Source organism: Pocillopora verrucosa, chromosome 6 (genome assembly GCF_036669915.1).
Source record: "Pocillopora verrucosa isolate sample1 chromosome 6, ASM3666991v2, whole genome shotgun sequence".
NCBI classification, from domain to species: Eukaryota; Metazoa; Cnidaria; class Anthozoa; order Scleractinia; family Pocilloporidae; genus Pocillopora; species Pocillopora verrucosa.
The window spans coordinates 17,896,099-17,915,078 of record NC_089317.1 but is presented as its reverse complement, the minus strand read 5'-3'; the positions used below and the strand labels follow the sequence as shown (position 1 = coordinate 17,915,078).

General features: G+C 36.9%; 2 long non-coding RNA genes across 2 annotated transcripts; one reads left to right on the top strand and one right to left on the bottom strand.

Moving 5' to 3' along the window:
* Positions 1-410: 410 nt before the first annotated feature.
* Positions 411-17,561, bottom strand: LOC136282062 (uncharacterized). Its single transcript, XR_010718070.1, has 3 exons — positions 17,412-17,561; positions 12,778-12,839; positions 411-1,715 (listed from the first exon to the last, which is right to left on the bottom strand). It is a non-coding gene; the product is annotated as an uncharacterized lncRNA (long non-coding RNA).
* Positions 2,947-16,597, top strand: LOC136282063 (uncharacterized). The gene is made up of 3 exons (XR_010718071.1): positions 2,947-3,043; positions 12,622-12,717; positions 16,381-16,597. It is a non-coding gene; the product is annotated as an uncharacterized lncRNA (long non-coding RNA).
* Positions 17,562-18,980: the final 1,419 nt, after the last annotated feature.

The following is an 18,980-nucleotide window of genomic DNA, read 5'->3' as shown; positions in this document are numbered from 1 at the left end:
TTAACTGATGACGTAGTTTATTTATATTGATCCATAAACTTAAATTAAATACCTCTAGGTTGTTTCATCAAGTGTTATGGCAGTCGTAAACCAAGATCTTAGGAATATTACTAAATGGTGCGCAACAAATGCTCTGCTTATAAACCCTGACAAGACAAAAATTAGTGGTTGTTGGCTCAGCACAACTTATTAAGAGGCTTCCTCCTATTTCATTATCTTTGTTAGGCAAAACTGTCTCACCAGTTCCGTTTGCGAAGGATCTAGGGGCATATATTGACCAATATCTTACCTGTGACGTACACATCGCTAAGACAGCCTCTAATTGCATGAACCAGTTAGTACACATTAGAAGAATTAAACATCTCTTAGACAAGAAAACACTTTTATTGCTTATAAATAGCTTTGTTTTCAGTAAATTGTTTTATTGTTCCTCAGTGGGGGGGAACACATCTAAACGTAATCTACACAAACTACCTTAAACTACCAGAATTTTGCAGCCAGAGTTGTATTAGGGTTAAGGAAGTTTGACCATATCTCTCAGGGTCGGAGATCATTTGGATGGTTAGATGTTACAGAGAAAATTTTATTTAATGACTGGATTTTAGCATTTAAATGTGTTAATGGTCTGGCTCCAGATTATTTAATTAAATATTTTATTAAACGTTCAGCAGTCCACGATAGGAATACAAAGGAATGTAATATAATAGTTTTGTGGTTCCCCGATGTAGACTGTCAACAGAACAAAGAAGGTTTTACTACCGGGGCCCAAGGGAATGGAATGCGCTAACTGAGAATATTAAGAATGTGAAAGAAATTGATAGTTTTAAGAAGACTCTTTTTAAAAATATGCTTTATAAGAAATAATTGTTAGTTTATAATTTTATTGTTATTGTAAATAAGTTTAGTTAGTTTATTGTGACTGAAAAGCCCTGTTGAAGGGAGTTCCATTAAAGTTTGTATGTATGTATGCATGTATGTATGTGTGTATGCATGCATGTATGCATGTATGTATGTATGTAGGTAAGGTTGGACCCTGGAGACAAAGCTGTTAAGCACGTTTTTGTCTCATTCCGCAAAAGTAAAGACTTAGGTACAAGTCAAAATAAATAAAAAGCCCTTTTTGGCCAAAGTCTGACCGTCTTAAAGCTGTAGGCAGATTCCTTGAGTGACACTTGAATTTTAAAATTGAATTCAGCAGCGTGGGAAGCAATGAAAGTACTGACGAGGAAAATCATATGAAAAAATTGGAGGCATCTCTATAGTTCAATAACTTTTCTAATCTCGTACCCAGATCCTATCGTGTTATGAAATGTAGGATCTTTACGACCGCTTGGCCGTGAAAGGTCTGGTAACGAGACTGCAATTGTTCAATAATGTTAGTTGCGACGACCACTGATTACATGGCTTTCTTGATGTACAGAAGCTATACATATAATTCATATATTCGGACTTGTTTAATCAGTCTTGCTATTCATTAGTTGACGATATCGAGTATCAGCCATTAGAGTAATTATCCTTCCCTTTTAATAGGTATTTACAGAACCATTCTTTTGAAGAACTAACGATGCAATTTGATAGATAGACTGGAAAGTTATTTATGGTAAACCTTTGCAAACAGGAGCCCATTATGGGCTCCTGTTTGCAACTAATGCCCAATGTATAGCTTCGCTTCCACTTTTGGATCGTTCCCGTTTCTCAGACGAACCTTCCCTCGGCTGAAACGAAAAAAAAAGTTTGGTTATAACAATTTTAATTTGATAAAAAACAAAAAAATCAAAAACAAAATTAAGAATTGTTGTTGAATATTTCGGTACGTTTGCACTGTAAATTCTCTCATCAAAAGTAACATTGAACAGGCAAAAACCACGTAACAAATGGACTGCAGTGTCTGCTTTTCTCTATTCAGTTACTCATGATCAAATGGTGAACTTGTCCACCTGTCTTTCAGCATTAGCCCGAATAAGAGTAAGGTATTAGGTGTAGAAAAAAACAAAGATGTGGAAAATCTCTTAATCCTCGTTTTTGGCCATTTTCTTTATTGTTTCGCATTTTTTCAATTGCGAGAATTCAAATTTAGCGTTATTGGCAAAGGTCCCGGATGTGTCGCGGCAGTCTGGGCGATGGGATACATAAGCTAACTGATAACCCATTGGGGAAAAAAGGAGGTTGGATGGAAAATATACTCATTTCAGTTTGCTTCAGAATTTTGAAAACGTTTTCGTCGATGAACAGGTGTGTCTTTGTGACGGTTGATAGTGAGGAACTCAAGGATAAGAGAGTTCACCTAATCTCTTTACCTGTTTCTGGACAATCTAAATGTCGACGGCTTTCTTTGCTGTGTATCATCCATTGGCATTTTTCAAACGTCTAAATTGGTGAAAATTTGACTTCCATACTTCATTGTGGATATTTTTGGTGCTTCGTTCTCACAGCTTATTTTAACATTTTGACATACGGGAAACCACAGTTTGATTTTGTTTTCCACTCCACGCGATTTTCTCAAAATCAAAAATAGCAGAAAGTTTTTCTAACTTTTAAAGACAAATTCAGCAAAATGACCGCTGATTCACGATACGAGATCCTCAGAATCAATCAATCAAGCAATCAATCCTTATTTGTACTCACTCTTGCTCAAAAATAAATTACAACAATGAAAATATTAAAAGTAAAAATTAGAATACTGGCTGCCTGACCAGACGGTGCATTATTTTGGGGAGACATTCTGTGCTGTAAACATGTATATAAAACCGAGTAATCGATAATTTGCTTTCTAATTTTTATGGATCAATGACTGTTTAAATGCAAGTGCAAATCAGCGCTGTATTGTCATCAGTTCTAAAGTAGATTCACCTAAGTTTTGTTAACAAAGATGAAGGAACAGGAATGTCAATCGAATTACGCTTTTTGGTTGTGATGATGATGATGACGATATGTATAGTTTACGCAGTTTATGAATACTTCCTAAAATTAGCTGTGAGACGATTCCCTTGCAGAGGAAGGGTTACCGCGGTGGAAAACGAGGATCGCTACAATATCATCGAAGGTAAAGCTTTATCAAAGCAACGTTTTAGTTTTAAGCACGCGAGGTAGAAAGTCTAAACACCTTATAGAGTCGCCAGGTAAGTTCAAATATTAGGCTCCACCAAACGAGCGGGTTCGTGAATTCGACTGAAAGGAAGGTGTCTATTAATCGAAGGTGTCTAAAGCACTTCCAGTGAGCTAATTCCAATTCAGAAATAATCTAGAAACTCAAAGTACCATCAGCATTCCCTACTTATGCTCAATACATCCAGTAAAACTTGAACATGCAACGTCCTTGGTATTTGTAATGCATGGACAAGGAAAAACCGCGTCGGAGAATCCAATATGGATACAAGTAGCGTGGGTTGTAAATTGATATTCTATTAGAGTTGATCTCGTCCGCCACGTACTTATCAATTAAAAAAATTAGTACAGAAGGACCAAAATTAACAGGGGATCGATTTATTTTTTAATTTGATAAATGATTATTTACGTTATGTTCTCTCTTATCATTACTTTAAAATGAAATTTACACAATCGATGATATATTTTATATGAATAGAATGACAGACCGTGCTGAAATTAATCGCACTGAATTAAAACTGCCGTGCCAATTATCAACATTACCCTGGATACCTTAAGCATAACATTGACTAAATATTTCAAAGTCACCAACAAACGTTAATGATAATTATTTCTCGGTAAACATCGTTCGGTCCAATACCTTCTGATATTAACTTATCGGTCCTTGTGCTATAAACACTATTTATTTCTACTTTTTTCCTTCGCCCCATTACCTCTCAGTTCGGCTCACCATAATAATTTCATGACGTTCATTATAGTTGCGATAATTTGTTACAAAAGAGCATATTCAAAGCTAGTAACGCCGCTAGAAATTGATATCTCCAGCAAACTTTCCCTATTAAGAGAAACTATCGAGTATACAGCGATTTTCTATGTCTATTTCAGAAGTGTAACGTTAGAAAAATCATAGGTTTGGTCGTGATATGAAGGAGCACAAACGTCTATGATCAATCGTGCGATTTCACCGTAACTCTGATATCAAACTGTCGAGAATCTTGCTCAAGATTATCTTGTGATCATTCCTTGGGACACAGCGGTAATACGCACGCGCATTCTGGTGACGCGCGCAAAGGAATGGGAACGACAATATGTGTAAAGTAACATTCTTGTGGAAAATTGCGACATTTTTAAAATTCCCAGTGTCTGCTTTCACACAAACCGTTTTCAGAAAAATTTCTGTCGAACCTCTCAGTCAACTTAAGTTGCGGTAACAGATGTGAATTATGTATCGTGATTTCACCCTTGTAAGGTCACAACATTGGAGTTCTACCACATACTTACTTCAAAATGCATTTACGAAGTTGATCCCTCAAAGATATTCAAACCTTGTAAATTCAATATGGCCAGCGCTGTAATGAAAGTGTGGGCATCATGGCTCTTAACATCCTGTTGTTCAATATTTCGCTAAAAAAATTACATCAGCTCGTCTTTGTGCAGTAAATTGCTGTTTGAGATTGATATTAGCTTTAACGTTCTATCTTTATGTGATTTTACCGCACAATACACTTTCAGTGGACTTCAGAGTATATAAGTATGAGCCGAGTGGAAGTAAAGCTCGAACGACTTTAAACAATGTCATGTCCGTAACGAAATTTTCTACGCTCTTTATAAACACCAGCTTTTGCCCGATTTTTTTTCAGCCGATTTGTTCAACATTATACCTCTGTGCTCTTCTCTTTATAACGTCTGGTGTGAATTCCTTGATGTAAACTTATGTCTTACTAAACAATTATATAATCTTTAAACGAGAAAGGTTGCTTCTTTCTGATGCTATGCCCTCAAAGATTTGCCTCATTGTATTTATCAAATCAATCAATCAATCAATCAATTAAACAAAGCAACACTGAGTAATCTAGATTTAACTCCGTAACATTTCTGTCAGCTTAAACTTAAGCATATACTGACGAATTCTATCTGAAAGTTTTTGAAAATAATTAGTATCTTACATAATTTTGAAGCAATTGAAGCCATAATTAGTAATAAGATCAATCTCCATGATTCAGACTCCTTTAAACACATCGTCGCTAAGCAAGTCGTCATATTACAACAGCATGGAGGCCACGTGGAGCCTGAGAACATCACGCTTACAACATTAGCGAATTATGCTAGTCATTTGCCCTAGTTTCTAAAGCTGTTCCGCTTTAACGCTTACGAGAAAGACATTTTATTCCTGTTGAAATGCTGGGTAGAAGACAAAGTTGCATTGTCACATGATGACTAAAATCTACTTATATGGCTTGCGCTTCTTCGATCTATTCTGCACTCTACAAATGTTATTTCTACATTATGTTATACACTTTTTTTCGAGTTTGTCTCTCTAAATGTTTATACTGTAGTTTCCCTTTTTGATGTTAATCCTGATTGTTTGATAGTATGTAACATACCAATAACCACGTCACAATTAAGCAATAGACTGTACTTTCGATCGCTTTGAGGCATAATAAGACATGCGGATTGTTGGTGTTATCCATAGCTTTTATGGAATAAACTTCAAATTTCAATGGGTTTGCCGGTGTAATAAACGATAGGTTTTTTGATCAATCAGGGCGTTCGAGCAGTCTCAGTTATTTTATATTGTCTAATGAGGGCGCAACAACAAATAGGGCGTGAAATGAAAAGGTACTTAAACGGTTTTCATCTCATCTGGTAAATTATTGAAATCTAGCGCAATGAGCTATTTTAAAGTCCATTTCTCCACACGATGCGTTTCGCAGTTGATTGATCATGCGTTCATGAGTTAATTTAACAAAACAATTGCCGAAGGTAGACAATATTGTCAAAAAATGCAAAAACATTTAAGTGCTTGAATCACTGTGTAGCATAGGTCACCTATTTCATTGGACGAAACAGACTAAGTTGCAGTAAAATGCCGCCACACAAAAGCGGACAGAAAGATAAAAGTCCCACTGGATTGACTTACTCACGGACTCCTCTATATGATTAGCGATTCAGTTCCCCTCGGAAGACAGTACTTCGTTTAGCGTGAGCTCTTTTAAATCCATTTTTTTGTGGGCTTATGATGGTAACGACACGTAATGTTTGCTCAGTTTTGCTGTACTCAGAGAGCCACTCGCCAAGGAAAAATCAACGACCTGATTCGCAAGTGTTATTCGCAAAAATCAAATAAATGCTGTCCGTGATGAAAACAGGGGATCTAAGCGATGGAGGGACACAGTCCAAAGAATCACTGGTAGGAAAACTCAGGGTACCTTAGTTGGCAAAGTAATAAATCCGGATGATATTAACGTAAATTTTCAATCTACTAACACTGATGATGCATATGAGGCGCCAGAGGCCCTAAGGATACCAGACGGTCTACATGTCCCCGAGGTAACCATTCTTTTAGTTTGGAATCTCCTGAGGCACCAGAAACGTACAGCTTCTGGGCCTGATGAGATTCTTTATTGGCTCTGGCGTGACTATGCTGATTAACTAGCACCTATAATAACGAAGATCTTCAATAACTCAATTAAACAGCAAAAAGTTCCACGTCTATGGAAATTGGCTAATGTTACACCTATTCTTAAGGTATCCCCATTAAGCGAATGTATGGTTAATTGAGACCCATATCACTTACAAACATAATTATGAGAATTTTGGAAAGGCTTGTTTATAAACAAGAAATATCTACTACCCTGCAGTCATCCATTGGGCTTAACCAGTTTGCTTATAAGTAGGGACATAATACCACAATGGCCCTTCTTTAATGTCAACATTATTGGTTAAACTGGTTGGATAAAGACGCAGACTTTGTTAAGGTGTATTCTTTCGAATTTAATAAAGCTCTCGATTTTATGGTGGTAAATACCTCTCTAAGATCGATAAATTCTGCAAACGAGCATGGAAATATGGCTACACCAAGGACCGCATATTCATCAGTGATGTAATTCAAACTAGGGATAAACAACTATGGAAAAAAATCACAGCTACATATACACATTGTTTAACAGATCTTCTACCAAACAAACGTACCTATCAATCTTTACGTCAAAGTGGTCATGACTATATGCTACGACGTATTCGCACAGAGCGCTTTGAGCGCTGCTTTGTTAATAAATTTCTTTTTAACTTTATTTAGTTTAATGTTTGTAAAGAAAGTTATACTTTTTAGGTAACTCCTCTTCTATTGTATTGTAAACCTGCACGTATGTCCGCAAGTGTTTGATTTATTTAATCAATTGAGATTTAATCAATTAACAAATCAATACTCTTTGGAATCAGCTGTGATGCGGTTCACTCGCAGAGTAAGGGCTGCCGCAATAGAAAACGACGATCACAGCAACATGCCGACAAGGGACATGGTTGACATGAAAAAAAGCGGAAAGAAAGGCAACTTTAAAGCCGTTTAACTCACGCTTGGCTGACATACAGTGCACTTCCTAACTGTTTTGAATCTCAGTGTTTCGCTTTAGTTTCCCGTGGAATGACAGTATTCTTTCAACGTGAGCTAATTTTAAATCCATTTTTTTTTTTTAGGCTTACAACTATTTAACTTCTTAACTATTGTTAGTGAACAATGAAATGAAATCAAGGCAAGCAGCGAGATGATTTCTCGTATACTTTTATACAATACAAACCAAATTGCGACTTACTGTTGTCGAGGGACATGGTAAACTAGGGGAGAAGAAAAGCGGTCTTTGGTCAGGCGATTTACTGATCTCTAAAGAAAACCATCTCCTTAGGTCGAACTCAACGACATCAACATCGGAGCGCGGAATCCGAAGGTCTAAGGTTCAATTCCTCTCCCACGCTCCTGACGAGACGATTAACATCTTTCTTTATTTCTTTACCGAGCTCAAAACTTACCATCTCTCTTATTCAAGGTACCAAATAGTAATTAAAAACTTTGTCATCCGTTTATGCACGACACATACCAAATTGTAGTTAGGTGATCTTTTTGAATAAAAGCGAGCATAGTTTGTTGGAAAAAGAGAGGCGTGCGTTTTTAATATGTACAGAAAACATTTTCTAAGATGTAAGTTAAAAGCAGTTGTTCTGGATTTTGTTCCATGTCCCGGTCTAAGTGGTACGTTTTTCTTCACATTTGTGCCCAAAGTGCACTCGAACTTAGCCCCTTGTACTCGGTCTTTCCATCTAGAGCATCGTTCGTTGACAATACTTCATTGAACATGAGCTAAATTGAAATCCTTTTTTTTTCTCCGGCGTACTTGCACAAACTTGAAAAACATATTCGGACATTATTCAGTTCACATTCTCATAACAAGTAAACTGTTCTTGGATAGAGAACAACGACAGTTTACTACCAATACATTTCAAGTTCTTGTTATTAGAAGTTATTTTCTCTAAGAATAGAGCTCAGGACAACCCCTTTTTATTCAAGCACTTCAAGAAATTAACTTACGCTGTCTTGCATATAAGTATTTGGTCACTAGATAATGCATGCAAAACTAAACCACCAGCGTTATTTAGGATTTTTTCAAACTCTGCACACACCTGGTGGCGTCGATAAGAAATGGTAGAGGCCATCACGCATATTACGCAGTATTATTGCAGTAATACGAATTTTAAGTATTTCCGTGGCGAATTTCCACGTGGAATAAGTTCTGGGTCAGTGTTTAGCATGCATTTGCATATCATTAGCACGATAAGCAAAGTGTTGACACAAGCAAGTTGGTTTCAATCACGACAGTCACAGTCGTAAACCAACAGCAGTTCTGGATTGCGCTGTGTCACGGGCTAGGTGATACGTTTTTCTTCACAGCTGTGCCCAAAGTGCACCCGAACCTAACCCCTTCTACTCGGTCTTCCCATTTAGAGCATCGTTCGTTGACAATACCTCGTTTATCGTCCTCAGTTCAGACGTGGATTCATCTCAGATGACGAAACAGGAATATCAAATGGATTACGCGTTTTTGTTTATGATGATGGTGGGGACATGTTTTGTTTACTCAGTTTTGCAGTACTCCCTGAAAGCAGCTGTGAGGCGGTTCACTCACAGAGGAAGGATAGCAAATGAAGATCATAGTTATATCATCGAAGGTATCTTGGTCAAAGCAATGTCTCAGTTTTTAGCGTGCGAGGTGGAAAGTCTAAATGTTTCATAGAAGCGCTCGGTAGGTGTAAATATTGGCCTTGACTCCATTAAACGAGCAAGTTCGATATGAATGAAACGAAGGTGTCTAAGGTAATTTTCAAGTTAACTCCGATTTCGAAATAATTTAAAAAGTCAAAGTACCATCAGCATGCGCTGCAGATTCCCAATACTTCTAGTAACACTTTAATACGCAATCTTCTAAGTATCAATAGTGCTTGGACAAGAGATATTAGCGTCTTTCTCATCAATCCAAAAAAAAAAACAGAACAAAAGGAACAAAATTAACAAGGAATCAAAATTTACTTTCAATCTCAGAAATCATTATTTACTTTATGCAGACTCTTATAAACATTTTGATTCAATTTACGCGATCGAAGATATCTCACTCAACTAAAGTTACGGTAACAGATGTAAGTTATGTATCGTAATTTACCCGTGTAAGGTCTCAACATTGGAGTTTTACCACATACTCTACGGAAATTTACAAACTTGATTTTTCAAAGGTATTCAAACTTTTTTTTATCAAAATTTTTCCCCTCTAAGGCGACTTGTCTGTAAATGTGCATGTGATGTTGCATTTTTGCAAATAAATTCAGTATGGCCATCGCTGCAGCGAATGCGTGGCATCATGACTTTCAATATGCCGTTGTTCAATATTTTGCTGAAAGAAATACATCAGCTTGTCTTTGTGTAGTAAACTGCTGTTTGAGATTGAAACTAGCTATAACGTTCTATCTTTATGTGATTTTACCCGTACGAATACTTTCAGTGGACTTCGGAGTATATAGTATGAGCCGAGTGGAAGTAAGGCTCGAACGTCTCGAAACAATATCATGTCGCAACGAAATTTTCTATGCTGTCTATGAAAACCAGCTTTTGCCCAATATTTTATTTTTCCAGCCGATTTGTTCAACATTATGCCTCTGCGCTCTTTTTTTCCTAATACTTGGTGTTCATGGAACAGAATTCGTTGATGTAAATTTATGTCTTGCTAAACATTTATGTAATCTTTGAACGATAGGCAATTCTTCGGTCAGAAGTTCATTTCAAACCAATGAGCAACCTGAAACTTTTTAATGCGCTCATTCATGATGCAAAACTTGTCCTTTCATTCATAACGTAGGGAAAATGTCGGAACCAAGGGATCCACTGCATAACTTGCACGTATTCCAAAAAATTATACATCGGTGAAACAGGAAGACGACCGATTCCGATTTCTTTCCCTACATCTAGAAAGTTCGGAAAGCTGCGAAACTCTAGAACAAAAATTTATCTTTCAAATCGGCAATCTTAATCCTCACGGTATCAACGAGCGCTTTTCATTCAACTAATTTATTCTTGTTTTCTCGTTACCATATTCCTACCAATAGCGTAGCTCCATATTCTGCATTTAAATCCACAATTCCTCCGATCGCTCCGACGAAGGGCTAACGCTCGAAATTTCAACTTTTCAACTCTGTATGATGGCCAATTTATGTTATCAACTCAGTTGATAATACTACATTGGCTTTATGAGTCGTAAATAGAATAAGAGAGATGGTAAGTTTTGAGCTCAGTAAAGAAATAGAGAAATATTTTTTTCGTCTTGTCACAAGCGTGAGACAAAGAAAAATTCTGAGTCCCCATGAGGAATAGAATCTCAGACCTTCGGATTTCGCGCCCCGATGCCCTAACACTGAGCCACAGAGACTCTACGGTGACTAAGGTCGATTATAAAGTTTAGACTTTATAGTTAAGTCTCTGTGGCTCAGTGGCTGCGACTTAATGCTGTCGAGGGACAATGTAAATAAGGGGAAAAGAAAAGCAATCTTTGGTCAGTTGATTTACTAATCCATAAAGAAAATCGTCTTCTTAGGTAGAACTCAAAAAACAGCTGACAAGTTTGTTCTCTTTAAGACGTTTGCATTTTGCTTTAAAATTCGTTCCTTTCATGAACAATACGTAGTTTTTCATGTACTTTTGGCATGATGAGCACATACGTATAGCTGTCTTTAGTTGTATGGAAACGCTGATGCCGAGCAAAGGCGGAAGTACTACGTTTTAAAGGCTAATAACCTTCAAAGACAGATACATTTTTGTTGATGTGTATGTATGCAATACCAAATAGTACTTGAAAAACTTTGTCGTCTTTTTGTCAGTTAATTTCTTTGAATAAAAGTGACGCGTAGTTAGTACAAAAAGAGAGGCGTGCGTTGTTGATATGTATAGAAAACCATTTTCTGATAAATAAGCCAACAACAGTTCACCTGGATTTTGTTCCGTATTCCGTTCTAATTGTTAATTTTTTTTTCACAGTTGTGCCCAAAGTGTACTTGAACTTAACCCCTCCTACTCGGTCTATCTATTCAGTGCAACGTTTGTTGATAATACTTCGTTTAGCATGAACTTATTTGTCCGGTGTACTTGTATAAACTTGACATACGTATTCGCACATTATTCAGTTCACATACTCATGATAAGTAAACTGTTCCTGGGCTGCTTTTCTTATAATTATACATTTTATTTCCTTCATCGATGGACTGTTGTATGTACTTTTTTTCCGGTTACTCATGATCAGGTGGGGAATGTGACCATCTGTGGTTCAGTATTAGCCTGAATAAAGTAAGCTAATAGATATATATGAAAAAAAATACACCGAGTGGTGAAATCGTTTAATTCTTGGACGCACAAGCTAACTGATACTCCCACCGAGGCATAAAGACGGTTAAGGGTAAAATCTCTTCATTTTCATATTGCTTCAGTATTCTGAAAATATTATCTGTCGATGGAGAGTCTTTTATGTAATTTATGAGCTAAAATAAACAATATGAATAGGTTATGCTTATATGACACGATGCTTGAGGCAAATATTTTAAATAATTTTTTCTTCTTCAACTTTAATTGTAAATTGTGATTTCAGGTAAAATATCTGCTCTTTGTAATATCTTATATCTGAGCAATTATCCTCTTTTTGCCGGGTAGATGGTGTTTAATTGATATATGAGCGTCATGTCTGCTCGAATGTACAGATTGGTAAATAGTGGAACAGCCTGTCTTTGTGACAGTTAACCCTTCAAGGATATGAGAAAGCATCTAATGTCTTTAACTCGCTTCTAGACGATCTAGAAGTCGACGAACTTCTTTGCCGTTTAAAAGTCCAAGTTGTACGCACATGCCTAAAGAAAGCTTTGCAAAAAATTTGACGTGAATTGAATTGTAAATCTTTTAGTGGTGCTTCCTTCTCACAGCTCATTTTGAAAATTTTCTCAATTTCTCTCTGATTTTTTATGCGTTCCTTCTTAATTTTCATCGTTCATGGATCAATGATTCTGTTTACAAGAGCAAATCGCGGTTGAATTAGTTATTATAAGTTCTAACGTTGATTCATCTAAGTTTTGTTAAAAAAATAAAGGAACAGGAATATCAAATGGATTACGCTTTTTGTTTTATGATGATGGTGACGACATGTATTGTTCACTCAGTTTTGCAGTACTCCCTGGAATCAGCTGTGTGGCGGTTCACTCGCAGAGGAAAGGTTGCCGCGGTGGAAAACGACGATCACAGCAATATCATCGGAGGTAATTCTTTGTCAAAGCAATGTTTTAGTTTTAAGCATGCAAGATAGAAAGTCTAAATACCTTGTAAAGTTACCAGGTAGGTTTGAATATGAGTCTCCACCAAACGAGCGGTTTCGATGCCACTGAAACGAAGGAGTCTATCAATTAAAGGTGTCTAAAGCAATTCCATGAGCTAATTCCAATTAAAAAACTATCTATAAACTCAAAGTACCATCAGCATGCCCTACATATAATCAATACTCAATACCTCCCATGTATTTGTAATTCTTGGACAAGGGATACCAGCGTGGGAGAATCCAATATCAGTGGATACTCATAGCGTGGCTTGTAAATTAACATTTAAAAGTTGATCCCGTTCGCCACGTACTTATCAGTTAAACAAATTAACGCACAAGGAAAAAACTAAAAAAAAAAACTAAATTTTTTTTCAATTTGATAAATGGTTATTTACTTTGTGCACATTCTTATGAATATTTTGATTTAATTCATAAAACCGATGATATATCTTTGTATGAATAAAATAACAGACAGCTGAACTTAACCGCTCCGAATTAAAACCTTTATGCCTATCACCTTTGGCATAACATCGGCTAAATAACTCAACTTCATCCAAGTAATGGTTTCTAAAGAAACATGGCTCATTTTGTTGATCAGGGATTTTTAATTCTACTTTTTCTAATAAAATGTAAATGTAAATTATTCCTTGGTAAACAACGTTCGGTTCAATACCTCTTGATATAACTTATCCTTCCTTCTGCTATAAACACAATTTCTTTCTTTTTTATTTTCCTTCGCCCTTTTGCCAGACCGTCCGGCTCACCATGATAATATCATGACTTTCACAATACTTGCCGTGCTTTGTTAGAAAAGAGCATTATCAAAGCTGGTAGCGCCGTTAGAAACTGATATATCCAGCAAACTTCTCCTATAAAAAGAAGCTATCCAGTGTACAGTGATTTTCTATGTCTATTACAGTAGTGTAACGTTAAAAAAATAAGTTTAGTCGTGACATGAAGGAGCAAAAGTATCCACGACCGATCGCGCGATTTCTTCCACCGGAACTCTGTTCACAAAACGGTCGAGAAGCTGCACATGACTATTGTGAAATAGTAGCAAAGGACACAGCAGCAAAATGATTGCGCATGCTTGTAACGCGCGCAAAGGAATGGGAACGAGAATATTTGCATAGTAATAATAATAATAATAATAACAATATTTAATACTTATATTGCGCTTTTTCTATAAAAATACTCAAAAGCGCATTACAATATTATTATTAAACTAAATTAAAACCAGTAAAATTACTCGGTAAAATTACAATATTACAATATTAACATTACAATATTAAAAAAATAAAAATAATAAAAATAAAAAACAAATAAATAAATAATCTAACTAAAAGCCTTTTTAAATAAATATGTTTTAACAGAGCGTTTAAAAGAGTCGATTGATGTTTCCTGTCTAATTGGCAGAGGAAGACTGTTCCATAAAAAGGGGGCAGCCATCGATAACGCGCGATCTCCCAAGGTCTTCTTCGTTTTTAGCTGAGGTCTTTCTAACAATATACCATTATTGTTACGGCGTAGTTGGTAACGTGAGACCGGTAAGACAGAGACAAGATCCTTAAAGGCCTATTTACACGGCACGACTTTGTCGCATGCGACAAGCTTACGACAGGCCTACGACACGAATTGTATCGTGTAAATCAAACCTACCACTCGCTTACGACTGTCGTGCACGTCACGAAAAATGTCGTAGGATTTTAAAACACGTTTTAAAACGCTGCGACAATCGTAGCCGAAATTGATAGAAAATGACGTATTTTGTGACAAATTTCTACTGAGTAGGGGAGGAAGGTGAAATTTTCTTGCGTCAAAATGGCGGAGGAAGTCGCCTCCGGAAAGTCCAAGACTGCTTCCAAAGGGAAAAATACATTCTCAGATGAGGAAACAGAGAATATGATATCACTGTGGAGCGAGGAAGAGGTTCTTTTCCTTCTCTTGCAAATTATTGAAACAATGACCGCGGCCGAAACGAGTGGAATTGCACGCGATTTTGGCATGTCGTAGGTGAAAATGTCGTGCGCGTGTAAATTGTCCTAAGTCATGTCGTAGGCCTGTCGTAAGCTTGTCGCATGCGACAAAGTCGTACCGTGTAAATAGGCCTTAAGATAGCTAGGCGCAACACCGTGAAGAATCTTAAATGTAACAAGGAGAATCTTAAAATCTACGTGCAAGCGCACTGGTAGCCAGTGGAGTTCTCTTAGCAAAGGAGTAACGTGACAATACTTAGGTGCACAGTAAACCAATCGAGCACTGGCATTCATGACTCTTTGAAGTTTCTTAATTAGATACTCAGGAGCACCGTACAATAAACCATTACAGTAGTCAAGCCTGCTTTTGATGAACGCGTGAACTCTGTTGGCAAATTGCGACATTTCTAAGATTCCAATGTCTGCTTTCACTTTGCGGGGATAGACTCAAACTGTTGTCAGAAAAGTTTCCATCAAACCTCCTTCTTGGTATAGCTCACTCAACAAAAGTTGCGGTAACATGACAATTATGTATCGTGATTCCACCGGTGTAAGTTCACAACATAAGAGTTTTAACCACATATTTAATTCATAATAAATTTACGTAGTTGATTCCTCGCCTCCAAAGCGACTAGTCTATAAATGGGCGTATGATGTTGCATTTTTTCCAGTAAATTCAATATGGCCAGATCTGCAATGAAAGCTGGGGCATCATAGCCTTCAATGTCCTGTTGTTCAATATTTTGCTAAAAGAAATACATTACCTTGTCTTTTTGCTGTAAATTGCTGTTTGAGATTGAAATTAGTTTTAACGTTCTGTCTCTATGTGACTTGACCAGAAAATATACTTTTAGTGGACTTCAGAGTATATCAGCTTGAGCAGAGTGGAAGTAAAGCTCGAACGTCTTTAAACGATGTCATGTCGCAACGAAATTTTCTATGCTGTCTGAAACTCAGCTTCTGTCCAATATTTTATTTTTCCAGCTTATTTGTTCAACATTATGCCTCAAGTTCGTTAATGTGAACTTATGTCTTATTAAACATTTATATAATCTTTAAACGAGATAGGTTGCCTCTACCTAATGCTATGCGCTCAAAGATTTGCATCATCGCATTTTTAAAATCAAACAAACAATCAAGTAAACAAAGCAACGCTGAATAATCAAAATTAACTTCGTAACATTTCTATCACATTAAAATTGGGCATATGCTGACGAGTTCTACCTGAAAGTTCCTGTAAATAATTAGTGTTATACATATCTTTGACGCAGTTGACGCCATAATCGGTAATACGATCAATTTCCTTAATTCAGACTCCTCAAAACACGTCATTGTTAATCAAGTTGTGTTCATGTTGGTCAGTCGGTCCGATAGTCGCTTAATTTTCATATTGTCGTTGATGAAGAGGCTAATTTCCATAGCAAATTTCGAAAATACTGACGTTACGAGCAGCAGCCCTTCTAACCCCCCCTCTCACCCTGTCTGGTTAGCCATGGACAATTGTTTCACAAATACTTTCAAAATAAAACAAAAATCATCATTCATATTTGAAAAGTACCCCCTAAAATCTTGCAAACATTACATTTTATGTCCTGTGTCGTTATCTGATGTGCTTGTTATAACTTTCTTAGACAAACTCCCGATACAGTGCACTGAGGGTGTTTAAGCCAGGACTGGCGTTCAAGGAAACCCATAGCTAGAAACTAGAAGAACTAGAAAGCAAGACAACCTTCAAACAACAGCACATAGGCCACGAGGAGCCTGACAGCATCATGCTTCCTTAGAATATTAGAGATTTATACTAGTCATTTGCCTCAGTTTCTGCAGCTGTTCCGCTGTAACGCTCACAGGAAAGATATTTTATTCATGTTAAAATGCTGGGTAGAAAAGAAAGTTGAATAGTCAAAAGACTATTGACCAATAGAAAGTGCCTTCCCAAGCTTTTATAGAAAAAACATTAAATTTCTGCGAGTTAAACCGTGAAATAAACGATAGGTTTTTTGATCAATCAGGGCACTCGTAGAATTTCACTTATTTTACATTGTTTAATGAGTGGTGACATGAGAAAAGGAAAAAAGCACACGCTTGTCCAAGAAAGAATGCTTCACAAGAACTATTCCTCAAACTGGAAAGGTACGAAACGGTTTACATCTCCTGAGATAAATTATTGAAAACGAGCGTTGTGTGCTATTTTTAGGTTGATTGATCATACGTTCATGCCTCAAGGTAACAAATAAATTGCCGAAGGTAGACAATATTGTCAAAAAATACTAAAACATTTAAGTGTTCGAATCAGTGTGTAGCATACTCACCAATTTCATCGTACGAAAGAGACTAAATTGCAGTAAAATAGGACATGTTTGACTTGAAAGAAATTAGACGAAAACGTGGACCAATGACTTGGCCTGACTTGGCGTACTCAGTTCACATTCTCATAATGAATAAACTGTTCTTAGATAGAGAACAACGACAGTTTACGACCGATACAGTTCAAGTTCTTGTTATTAGAAATTATTTGCTTAAAGAATCGAGCTCAGGACAACCCCCTTTTATTCAAGCACTTCAAGAAATTGACTTACTCTGTTCCATAAGTATTTGATCACTAGGCAATGCATACAAAACTACCAACATTACTTAGCGTTTTTTAAAACTCTGTACATACCTGGTGGCGTCGATATAACATGGAAGAAGCCATCGCACTTATTACGCACCATAACTCCATGCACTAATGCTTAAACTGTTCCCGTGCATTTTAGGTATTTACGTTTCCAATGTTTTCTAACCATGCGGAATAAAGTTTGGTCCGGAAACACTGTCGATTTCTGTCAATATTCAATATTTTGAAATTAGCATAAGTGTGATGCGTGTGGGTGGATGTGTATCAGTAATTTGCATAGTGATTGCTAGTGATTTGGTTTACTGAACACTCCAGGACATCCGATAATCGCTACAAAAATTTTAATAAAGCTCCTCTCGACTGAAATGGAAAAAACTGCAACTTCCGATAATTACATTTCTAATCACTTTCCAGATACAAAACTGCTTTGTTCGCTCCTTGTCCAGAAACAAGAGTCCAGAGAAATGGCTCAAACAAACTTAATGGGTCTAATTCGAAATAACCAAAGGGGCGGTACGCGAAGCTTATTGTCTTTAGACACAACAGTCCGGGGCATAACCCTTTCTGGATACTTGATGACGTCACCAATATAGATGTTATAGTGGGACATCGAGGAAACTCAGTCATTACTTTATTCGAGCCCTAGCGACTTAGTTCCCGACCCATATCCCATGAAACCTTGCAAAATTACAGAAGACAAGCAAATACACACAACAAGCAAAGAACTAATGGTGGTCGCGATGACGAGAAGGAAAAATTCAGATGAAAAGTCGGGTGGAGGTCCATGTTGCGAAGGGCTCCTAAAAAAAATATTTTAAAAAACTAGAATAAATTTGCTTCCAATTTGTCAAAATTACAATCGAGTGCACGAATGTTGAAAGTCTGTTAGTGTGCAAACTACCAGACGGATTCCTTTGTTCAGATCCATCGGAGTATCGTGTAAACCATAAATTTTAACCACACGTTGTGGCCGGCCAATTTAAAGTAAAAGGACAATTATTTATTGGACCTTTATAAGCCTACATTGTGAATTTCAGATCAAGCCAACAGCATGGATGAACACATTCAGTATCTCGAGACACTTTGTCGTCTTTGTGGCACAAATCTGCCACGGACCTAGGTCAGTGCTACAAACAAAGAATCTTTTAAATCGGAGCTCTGGATGAAATTTCGAATCAATGTCGATCTTGACATCAGAGAGATTCATTCATCCAAGGCGAATGCACGCTAAAAAATAATTTCAGGAAACCACGGATCTAACACATAAATGTGATTATCCAGCAAGTAAGTTCTCCTTCGGGCAAACATAAAACAAAGAGGTATTCGTTCACTGAGCTCTCACATCTTCAGGTATTGTATCCGGGAAATGTGCGATAAGAGCGGCATGAAGATGAAAATAAAGAAATCACATTGGTGGAAAGCCTTGCCGAAGTGTCTCTATTACAGCATTCCGGAAACAAAGGTTGGAGTTTAACTACACGCACTGATGAGAGTGAAATTTTCGTCTAAAACCACAAGGGACTTGTCTGTAATTGTGAAACTCATTTACAAACACCGCTCGTGCTTTCACATTTTGCAGTGATTACCTAAACAAACTTTCTATACAGGGTGTTC